Raw genomic sequence first — 11,091 nt, 5'->3', positions numbered from 1 at the left:
TGGAGTACTTACTTTTAATTAATTAAACAAAGTTATTTAATTAAATGAGAAGACATTCCTTTTTCTACTCAAATTGAATTAGTTAACTCCTTATTTTACTCAAATTAATTCTATTAACTCCATTTAATTTGGAAATCTCCCTTTATGACTGAACTTCACCTTTAATCCTGTCCGTTGATGAATTCTAGGAAAGTCTATTTAAGAGACCCTTATCTCTTCATTTTGGAAGGTTGAATGAGAATTTGCATCGAATTTTTGCTTTAACTCATACTCACATTTGCTAATATTCACATATGCAAAGATCAAGTTTGACCAAAAGTTGACTAGATTTAGTCAAGGTTGACTTGAGTTCACTAGTTTCGAAAAAAAATTTGAAATAATTAAACGAAATTATTTAATTAAATGGAGTACTTAGTTCTAATTAATTTTAAAAAAGTTATTTAATTAAATGAGAAGCCATTCTTAATTAATTAAACGAAGTTATTTAATTAAATAAGAAAAGTGTCTCTAATTAATTAAAGATTATTTAATTAAATAGAAAAAGTAATTATGAGAGCATATCTCATTTTATTAAATTAAATATCTCAACAAAATCTCTCTTCAGTTCAAAAAGGGAAATTTCCAGCTCACTATTGATGAAAAATGAGTTAAATCAATTGACTCATTTTTCTACTCAAATTGAATCAGTTAACTCTTTATTTTACTCAAATTAAATCTGTTAACTCCCTTTAATTTGGAAATCTCCCTTTATGACTGAACTTCACCTTTAATCCTGACCGTTGATTGAAATCGATCTCAATAATTGATGAATTCTAAGAAAGTCTATTTAAGAGACCCTCATCTCTTTATTTTGAAAGGTTGAATGAGAATATGCATCAAATTTTTGCTAGAATTCATACTCACATTTTCTCATATTCATATACGCAAAGATCAAGTTTGACCAAAAGTTGACTAGATTTAACCACGGTTGACTTGAGTTGACTAATTTCGAAAAGAATTTTAAAATAATTAAACGAAATTATTTAATTACATGGAGTACTTACTTCTAATTAATTAAACAAAGTTATTTAATTAAATGAGAAGCCATTCCTAATTAATTAAATGAAGTTATTTAATTAAATAAGAAAAGTGTCTCTAATTAATTAAATAGAAAAAGTAATTATGAGAGCATATCGCATTTTATTAAATTAAATATCTCAACAAAATCTCTCTTCAGTTCAAAAAGGAAAATTTCTAGTTCACTATTGATAAAAAATGAGTTAAATTAGTTGACTCCTTTTTCTACTCAAATTTAATTAGTTAACTCTTTATTTTACTCAAAATAAATCTGTTAACTCCCTTTAATTTGGAAATCTTCCTTTAAGACTGAACTTCAACTTTAATCCTGACCGTTGATTGAAATCGATCTTAACCATTGATAAATTCTAAGAAAGTCTATTTAAGAGACCCTCGTCTCTTCATTTTGAAAGGTTGAATGAGAATTTGCATCGAATTGTTGCTGGAATTCATACTCACATTTGCTCATATTCACATATGCAAAGATCAAGTTTGACCAAAAGTTCACCAGATTTAACCACGGTTGACTTGACCTGACTAGTTTCGAAAAAATTTTTGAAATAATTAAACAAAATTATTTAATTAAATGGAGTACTTACTTCTAATTAATTAAACAAAGTTATTTAATTAAACGAGAAGGCATTCCTAATTAATTAAATGAAGTTATTTAATTAAATAAGAAAATTGTCTCTAATTAATTAAAGATTATTTAATTAAATAGAAAAAGTAATTATGAGAGCATATCTCATTTTATTAAATTAAATATCTCAAAAAAATCTCTCTTCGGTTCAAAAAGCAAAATTTTCAGTTCACTATTGATCAAAAATGAGTTAAATCAGTTAACTACTTTTTCTACTCAAATTGAATCAGTTAACTCCTTATTTTACTCAAATTAAATCTGTTAACTCCCTTTAATTTGGAAATCTCCCTTTATGACTGAATGTTGGAAATATTCAAGATATGACAAGTTACTGAGAGGGGAGGGGTGAATCAGTAACTTTTAAAATTTCAAACAATAAAACTGCATACTGATATATTCACCATTCATCCAAGTAACCTACTGTAAGCACAAATCATTTGCAACACTTGAACACACAGATTTGGTGACCCAGAAACCTTCCAAATAGAAAGTAAAACTGGGGTGGGGATGAAACCCACAAAGCTTCGTTACTGCAGTATGAAGTTGGCCGGTTAAGGCTTACAATGACCACTTCTGGTGATCTGCCCTGTTAGGAGCACAAAGGATTGCTAGATCCACCTTGTTAGAGGATTTACAAACATACAATAAAGTATGCACTCTGTTAGGAGATTTACAAAAGACTGTTAAGTCTACCTTGTTAAAGGATTTACAAAAACTGATTCACCTGTTAGAATGAAACAGTGGATCTGATTACAACTGATTGCTGATAAGATCCACTATGCTCTGATTCACCTTGATGTGATAGATAAAACTTTTCTGCTCCAAAACTTGACCTTGCAGAATACCTTCACAACTCAGCACACATACTTTCGCATGCATGTATTTCTTTCACACTTTCGCATTTTCATTCATTACCATTGCTATTTTTTCTCTTCTACTTTTGAATGATAGAATACATTGCATATATATATCATCCAAATAAACAATACATGCAAGGTCGGCCAAAACAACAAGTGCAAATCTCTATACAAAGTCTGCCCAAGGTAAAAACTCAGGTTCACTGAACTGACTCGGTGTCCTTCTGATACTCGCCGTCCACTGCATTACTCAGCATCGTCATGCACTCGGCAGAAGTGAAGGCACGGTCCATACTAAACACTTCGAGTAGTTCTGAACTCGGTAACCACTGGAGACTCGGTAGAAGAGATGTCACTCCGTGAACACTTCTATCTGAACTATAGCTCGGTGATCAAAGGAAACACTCGATAGAACCTTGTGACTCGGTGATAGTTAGTTTCCTTGATAACCGTCTAAGCTCGGTAAAATTAATTTCCTTGATAACCTCAGGAGCTTGGTTATCACGAAGTTCTCGGTCAATACTAAGTACATCTTCACAAAATTGATTCCTTTCTTTACCTCGAACACTCGGTAAACACTGGCTGCTTTGTTCACCTCGATTGTTCGGTAAACACTGACTTCTTTGTTCACCTCGATCACTCGGTAAACACTGAGAACTAGGTAAAGCTTGGCTTACAAAGGAATGTCTGGTGAGAGCTCGGTAAGCATTCAGAATCCAATAAGTGTTGTAACTAATGACAAAAATGTATCATAATGCCAACAATCTCCCCCTTTGGCATTAGTGACAAAAACACTTATGAGACAAATTTTATCTGACATGCTGATGACTGATTCTGAATATACATAGCTTCGTTATATACAACTCCCCCATAGAATGTACATACAGTATTTACATGAGCTGTATATCTCTTCCTTTGTACAATTTCTCCGAAAACACTTATTCACCCATAGTATACATATCCAACAATAATCTCCCCCTTTTTGACAATAATGCCAAAGAATAAAAGAATATATATACTTATATAGAAACACCAAAATGAGAGATGAACTCTGAATGTACCTAAAGAATAATCTGGAGATTCTTATCCCAATTCTCTTGCAAAATTTTGCAGGTGGAAAGAGCTACTTGAACTTCAGCCGAAAGTTCAATCACATGGTCTGCAATGGAGAAGTTATTATCATGGATTAATGTCTTTGAATGTGCAATGTGCTTCTGAATTGAATCCATGATGGGAAGGATCATGTTTTTGATATCTATCAATGTAGATCGGATCCTTGCCTCTTCTCTCAACAGTTCTGCCTGCTTCTCTAACAAAAATTTGATCCTGAGGTGATGAGATGAGCTTGAACTGGGGTCAAGCTTCAAGTTCTGTGCGCTCACCTTCAGATCCTCATTGATTTTATTTAGTTTCTCTCTTACTCCCTTAGTGTACTCGGTAACATTACAAAGCTTAGCAAAAAGAGATGTTACATTATTAAAAGAATTTTCCATATCTGCCAAAACTGAGGTTAATGCAACCTAATTTATTGCAATGTTCTGGGCAATGTGCCCCTACACCTTATTATCAAATTTCTTTGCTGCATGCTCAATCAACTTTTCTCTTCCGGAGGCATCTTCATTGAATTTATTAACTGCCTCTTTCAATTGAATCAAAATGTGTTGAGAAGTATCAACATCAACACCTATAGCCTCAGAAATTATGTTCCGGGCATCCTCAATTATCCTGTATTCCTTATCCCTTTCCGATCTTAACTGCATCTAAGTAGCCTTTTTCTCAATAAGTTGACTAGCATACCTCATTTCTTCAATGGTAGCATTATCAAAGTCAATCTTTGGAATTACTATCTATGTGTCCAAGTCAATGTCTTTAGGAATTTCCTTTCCAATGATCATAAGTCTTAATGGTTGCTTTTGTTTGACTTCTAAGATGACTGGTTTGACCTTTGGAATAGACACAACAGTAGAGATAGAAGGACTAGCAGTAAAAACTGAGATGCTTGAGGGTTGAGTGCCAATAGGAGTATGTACAGGGTCAAAAATTTGAGTACTGGCCAAAAATGGTGATACACTCGATAATATAGTATCTAAGCTCACTGTGCCTGAAGTAGATGGCGACAAAATTGTAGAACAAATTGGAGTAGTCAAAATTGGAGAACTCACAGCAATACCAACTGATGATGATGGAGTTGAGGAGGCCAACTCGGTAGATGAAGAGGGGTGCAGCTCGGTAGACGAAGAGGGATGCAGCTCGGTAGATGAAGTGGTAGTCACTTCCACTGATGATACCTGGAGCTGAGATATGGCAGGTGTAGATGGTAAATCTAGTAAATCTGGTGTAGATGAACCTACTGAAGCTGACTCCAACCTTGATGATGTCACAGGTTTAGCTGGGGAGTGAGGAAGGGATGCAATAACTGCTGCTGCAATTTTTACCGGATCATCCTCCTTATCTTCCTCTTCAGCTTCTTCCTCTTTGTCTTCCATCATTGCATGCAACTCTCCTGGTGTAACTATGATGGATGGAGCGCTATCTAATTCATCACTGCTACTGCTGCTATCATCATCTTTTATTTCTATTGGGTCTACACTGGGCTTATGTAGATGATAGATGTTTTTCCACATGTTTGTAGCATCATTTACAACATGCTCTATATCTTTGATCAAAATCAAACAAGTGTGGAATCTGATCATCATTTTACCTTCATAGGTTTTAAATTCAGATTTTACCTCTGCTCCAGTGAGACTAGGCCGAAGATTCTTCAAGGATTGCTAATATATATCTTTTACCATCTTGGTGGCTAACTCCCATCTTGACTGTACTTTCTCCAGTAGTTCTTTAGAGATATGAGGAGCAATCTGGTCTGGGGAGTATTTCCATTTTCCCATTTTGTTAAGTACCAGTTCCTCAATCTGCATTTTCTCTGCATCAGTCCTTGTCTCAAATTTCAATGCCTTAAAATTTGTGATGCCAGCTCCTTCTTCCAATGATTTGAGCCTTTGCTCGAATGTAGGTGCAGGCTTGACCAATACATGTTCCTGAATCCCTTTTCTTGTCCTCCGAGTAAATACTGCAGTAGGCTGCTTTTTGGGCTTGGTAATGATTACCTTGCCTTTCTTCTTTGCCGGTTGCTCTTCTTGAGATTCTTCTTCTCCTTCTTCTTCTTCTTCACTTTCTTTATCTTCACCTTTTCCCTCGGTGAGCATAAGACGACCCATTGCAGTTTTCAGTTTGGCCACTTTCCTCTTACCTTTGCTGATGGCCTGTGGAATTTTGATTTCCAATTCAATTCTGGCCTTCGCTTCATCATAAGTACCAAAAATCTATTGCCTTGGGTCTACTGGCTCATTTACCAGTGCTTCAATGATATCCCTTGTTTCATCAATATTTACCTCATATGGAAGAGGTTTCACCCATGCAACTCGGGGTCTAACTGCCTGTATGTACACCTTGTCACAGTCAACCATAAAACATACGTCATCTTTATATTCTTCAACAAGCCTAGGAGGAATTCTAAATTGGTTATTCATCCTCTCCTTAAAGTCTTCAAAATAGTTATCCATGATACTATCAAAATTTTCTCCCATCTCTGCTATAAACTCTTTAATCTGATACAAAATTGGGACATCTTTTCTCCATTCTACGGTTCCCTTTGATGGAAAGAATTTTTGTACATAAAATAGTAAACATATTAACAGAGATCCAAATTTACAGGGGTTATTCTTCAATGTCCTTATACTGTCCATGTTCTTGTTTAACTACTTCAACATTACTTCTGACAGATCAAACTCAAGATTCTTCTTTACAATTTTCAGGGCCAAATCCACAGCTTCACACGGTACACTATTTAACCTGCTGGAACTATATAACTTATATGCAATAATATGTATGCCAAATCTTAGTTCTGGATCTGTTACAGTGTTAACCTTCAAACCTCTACCGTCCCACTCGGCTAGGGTTTTCCTCTGTAACTCATCTTGTCCTAGGGTTTTGGTGGTTTTGGCTTTGTTGAGCATCGAGAGACCCGTGATTTTGTGAATCATCTTCTTGGTTATCAAAACGGGTTGTTCCAACCACAACTGACCATTATGCACTCGACTCAAGATATACCTGATCCATTTGGTTTAGAAGTTTCTAGGCATATGCGCGATGTGAGTCAAACCTTTAGTTTCCAAATGCTTGTGCTCGATTTTGAGAGAACCATTTACACATAACTCCGCTAGGGCATTATCCATGTCCAATGTCCCTATTTCTTGAATAGCACACTTAAAATGAGTGCGAATGTCATTTACGAGCAGTACCTTGGGTGGAATCTGTGATTGAGCTCCATTGGGATCGAGCGATTCAGCGATGGCAGGAATGAGCTTGAACGTAGGTGCCTTCCATTTTGTTCCCTTCACAAGCATTTTAGAACCCTTCTTTGCCTTGCTACTGCTAGTGCTTGCGGATGCCATTGCTTCTCGGTGAGTGAAAAGGTTTCGTAAGAATACTTCGCTGGAAAATCTCTTCAAATCGCTTGAACTCGCTTGAAAGCCCTTTTTTTGTGTAAATCTCGAATTCGCGGTGAAAAATGAGGTCGAAATCTGCCTTTTTGATGAAAAATTTTCCATTAATGTTCAGTACGGAGGTAGCTGCGATCGACAGACTGTCATCCACTAGCTCGGCTTAAACTTCGCAACTCGGTGGCCAAAAGAAAATAGGTTAAACCGACCTTAACTCGGTAAGAGAAGAACCAACCATGCTCGGTAAGTGCAACCTGGTGAAAGAAGCCTTATTGCACCCGACTGAGCTCGGTAAGGTCATGTACCGACCATGATCCTGATGTATCTGAAATACTGATTTGATCATATTTTCATTCTAGGACTGCTTAGGATATTGCTTTGTAGATACAGTCCTGGTCTTATCCTGATGAGTCTTAATTGGAAATGGTAGAGTCACTCACTTCTTGAGTGACCATTCCATCACTTGAATTATCTGGCTCGGTAGACTTAGGAATCCATTGCTGCTTCATTTGCTTCCGAATATTGTCTACTTTGATTTTCTTCTCATCCTCGACTTTCTTTATGTTCATGTAGTTTTTAGATATATGACCAAGTTCTGTACATGTATAACATCTTACAGTGGTATCCCTTTTCCTTAGGTGATGCCTTGCACAATTTATGCCAGTATGACCATATTCTCCACAATGATGACATCTGCACCAAGTGTTGTAGTCCCAACCAAATATTGCTTTGACAAGTTGTTCGGCTGGATTAAATGATTTGGATTTGCATTGTGATGCCTTATGACCTTGCTTTTGGCATTTGTGACATTTACCTTCAAATTTTGGTTTCTCTTTGCATTCATTGGCTTTGTGTCCATGCTGATTGCAATTGTAACACTTTCTATTAAATTTGCCTTTTCCATTGCTCCAACATCTATTAGATGTATGACCTAACTTACCACAGTGGCTGCAAGTTGGTCTTTGATTCTTTTGAGTACCCTGTTTGGAGGATTCACCTTCTTCCTTGTATCCAAGGCCTGCTTTACCATTTTGTTTATGAACGTTTTCTTCATTTTGCAGATTCAATTGATCCATGTCCTTTTGAGATTTTACCATTCTCTCATTGACTTGTTTTTCAGAGATTAGATCACTTTGTAAGCTTGCATTGATTTGCCTTTCAGTAATTAAGTCATTTCTCAAATTCTCATTTTCAGATCTTAGATTCATAATTTCTTCATTTGCATTAGATAATTGAGTTACAAGATTTTCAAGCTGAGAGGATTTATTATTCCTTACCTCTAAGTCTTCAGCTGCCTTGTTCCTTTGCTCCAAGATTTCGCATAGCCTAATGGACTGGATTTCTTGTTCCCTTTTGAGCTTTCTTAATTCTTCCTGCAGAGATCCATTCTTTTCTAAAATTTCTTTGATTGCTTTGTCAGCTTCATCTGAACTACTTGATGGTGAGAGATCTTCAATCTTTTCTTCAACATACTGATGGTCATTCATTTGCCTTGCAAGTTCTTTTCTTCTTTTCAAGGATTGTAAAAGATACTCTTTTGCTTCTTTGAGTTGAGCCATGGCCATTTTCAGATCTAGCTTTTCATTCTCAATAGTTTTGTCAAGTCTGAATATCTCCATTGTCCTTGATCTTTGCTCAAGCTGTGAAACTTTTATCTTGAGAACCTTATTGCTCTGATACCAATTGTTGGAAATATTCAAGATATGACAAGTTACTGAGAGGGGAGGGGTGAATCAGTAACTTTTAAAATTTCAAACAATAAAACTGCATACTGATATATTCACCATTCATCCAAGTAACCTACTGTAAGCACAAATCATTTGCAACACTTGAACACACAGATTTGGTGACCCAGAAACCTTGCAAATAGAAAGTAAAACTGGGGTGGGGATGAAACCCACAAAGCTTCATTACTACAGTATGAAGTTGGCCGGTTAAGGCTTACAATGACCACTTCTGGTGATCTGCCCTGTTAGGAACACAAAGGATTGCTAGATCCACCTTGTTAGAGGATTTACAAACATACAATAAAGTATGCACTCTGTTAGGAGATTTACAAAAGACTATTAAGTCTACCTTATTAAAGGATTTACAAAAACTGATTCACCTGTTAGAATGAAATAGTGGATCTGATTACAATTGATTGCTGATAAGATCCGCTATGCTCTGATTCACCTTGATGTGATAGATAAAACTTTTCTGCTCAAAAACTTGACCTTGCAAAATACCTTCACAACTCAGCACACATACTTTCACACGCATGTATTTCTTTCACACTTTTGCATTTTCATTCATTACCATTGCTATTTTTTCTCTTCTACTTTTGAATGATACAATACATTGCATGTATATATCATCCAAATAAACAATACATGCAAGGTCGGCCAAAACAACAAGGCAAATCTCTATACAAAGTCGGCCCAAGGTAAAAACTCGGGTTTACTGAACTGATTCGGTGTCCTTCTGATACTCGGCGTCCACTGCATTACTCGACATCGTCATGCACTTGGTAGAAGTGCAGGCACGGTCCATACTAAACACTTCGAGTAGTTCTGAACTCGGTAACCACTGGAGACTCGATAGAAGAGATGTCACTCGGTGAACACTTCTATCTGAACTGTAGCTCGGTGATCAAAGGAAACACTCGATAGAACCTTGTGACTCGGTGATAGTTAGTTTCCTTGATAACCGTCTGAGCTCGGTAAAATTAATTTCCTTGATAACCTCAGGAGCTCGGTTATCATGAAGTTCTTGGTCAATACTAAGTACATCTTCACAAAACTGATTCCATTCTTTACCTTGAACACTCGGTAAAAACTGGCTGCTTTGTTCACCTCGATCATTCGGTAAACACTGACTTCTTTGTTCACCTCGATTACTCAGTAAACACTGAGAACTAGGTAAAGCTTGGCTTACAAAGGAATGTCTGGTGAGAGCTCAGTAAGCATTCAGAATCCAATAAGTGTTGTAACTAATGACAAAAATGTATCATAATGCCAACAACTTCACCTTTAATCCTAACCGTTGATTGAAATCGATCTCAACCATTGATGAATTTTAGGAAAGTCTATTTAAGAGACCCTCATCTCTTCATTGTGAAAGGTTGAATGAGAATTTGCATCGAGTTGTTGCTAGAATTCACACTCAGATTTTCTCATATTCACATACGCAAAGATTAAGTTTGACCAAAAGTTGACCAAATTTCACCACGGTTGACTTGAGTTGACTAGTTTCGAAAAGAATTTTGAAATAATTAAATGAAATTATTTAATTAAATGGAGTACTTAATTCTAATTAATTAAACAAAGTTATTTAATTAAATGAGAAGTCATTCCTAATTAATTAAATGAAGTTATTTAATTAAATAAGAAAAGTGTCTCTAATTCATTAAAGATTATTTAATTAAATAGAAAAAGTAATTATGAGAGCATATCTCATTTTATTAAATTAAATATCTCAAAAAAATATCTCTTCAGGTCAAAAAGGGAAATTTGCAATTCATTATTGATAAAAAATGAGTTAAATCAGTTAACTCCTTTTTCTACTCAAATTGAATTAGTTAACTCCTTATTTTACTCAAATTAAATCTGTTAACTCCCTTTAATTTGGAAATCTCCCTTTATGACTGAACTTCACTTTTAATCCTGACCGTTGATTGAAATCGATCTCAATCGTTGATGAATTCCAAAAAAGTCTATTTAAGAGACCTTCATCTCTTCATTTTGAAAGGTTGAATGAGAATTTGCTTCGAATTGTTGCTGGAATTCACACTCAGATTTGCTCATATTCACATACGCAAAGATCAAGTTTGACAAAAAGTTAATCATATTTCACCACAGTTGACTTGAGTTGACTAGTTTCAAAAAGAATTTTGAAATAATTAAACAAAATTATTTAATTAAATGGAGTACTTACATCTAATTAATTAGACAAAGCTATTTAATTAAATAAGAAAAGTGTCTCTGATTAATTAAAGATTATTTAATTAAATAGAAAAAGTAATTATGAGATCATATCTCATTTTATTAAATTAAAA

Source organism: Cupressus sempervirens, chromosome 9 (genome assembly GCF_028749045.1).
Source record: "Cupressus sempervirens isolate cs-2001-9-10 chromosome 9, ASM2874904v1, whole genome shotgun sequence".
NCBI classification, from domain to species: Eukaryota; Viridiplantae; Streptophyta; class Pinopsida; order Cupressales; family Cupressaceae; genus Cupressus; species Cupressus sempervirens.
The sequence above is the reverse complement of the archived record's forward strand: the minus strand, read 5'-3'. Positions refer to the sequence as shown.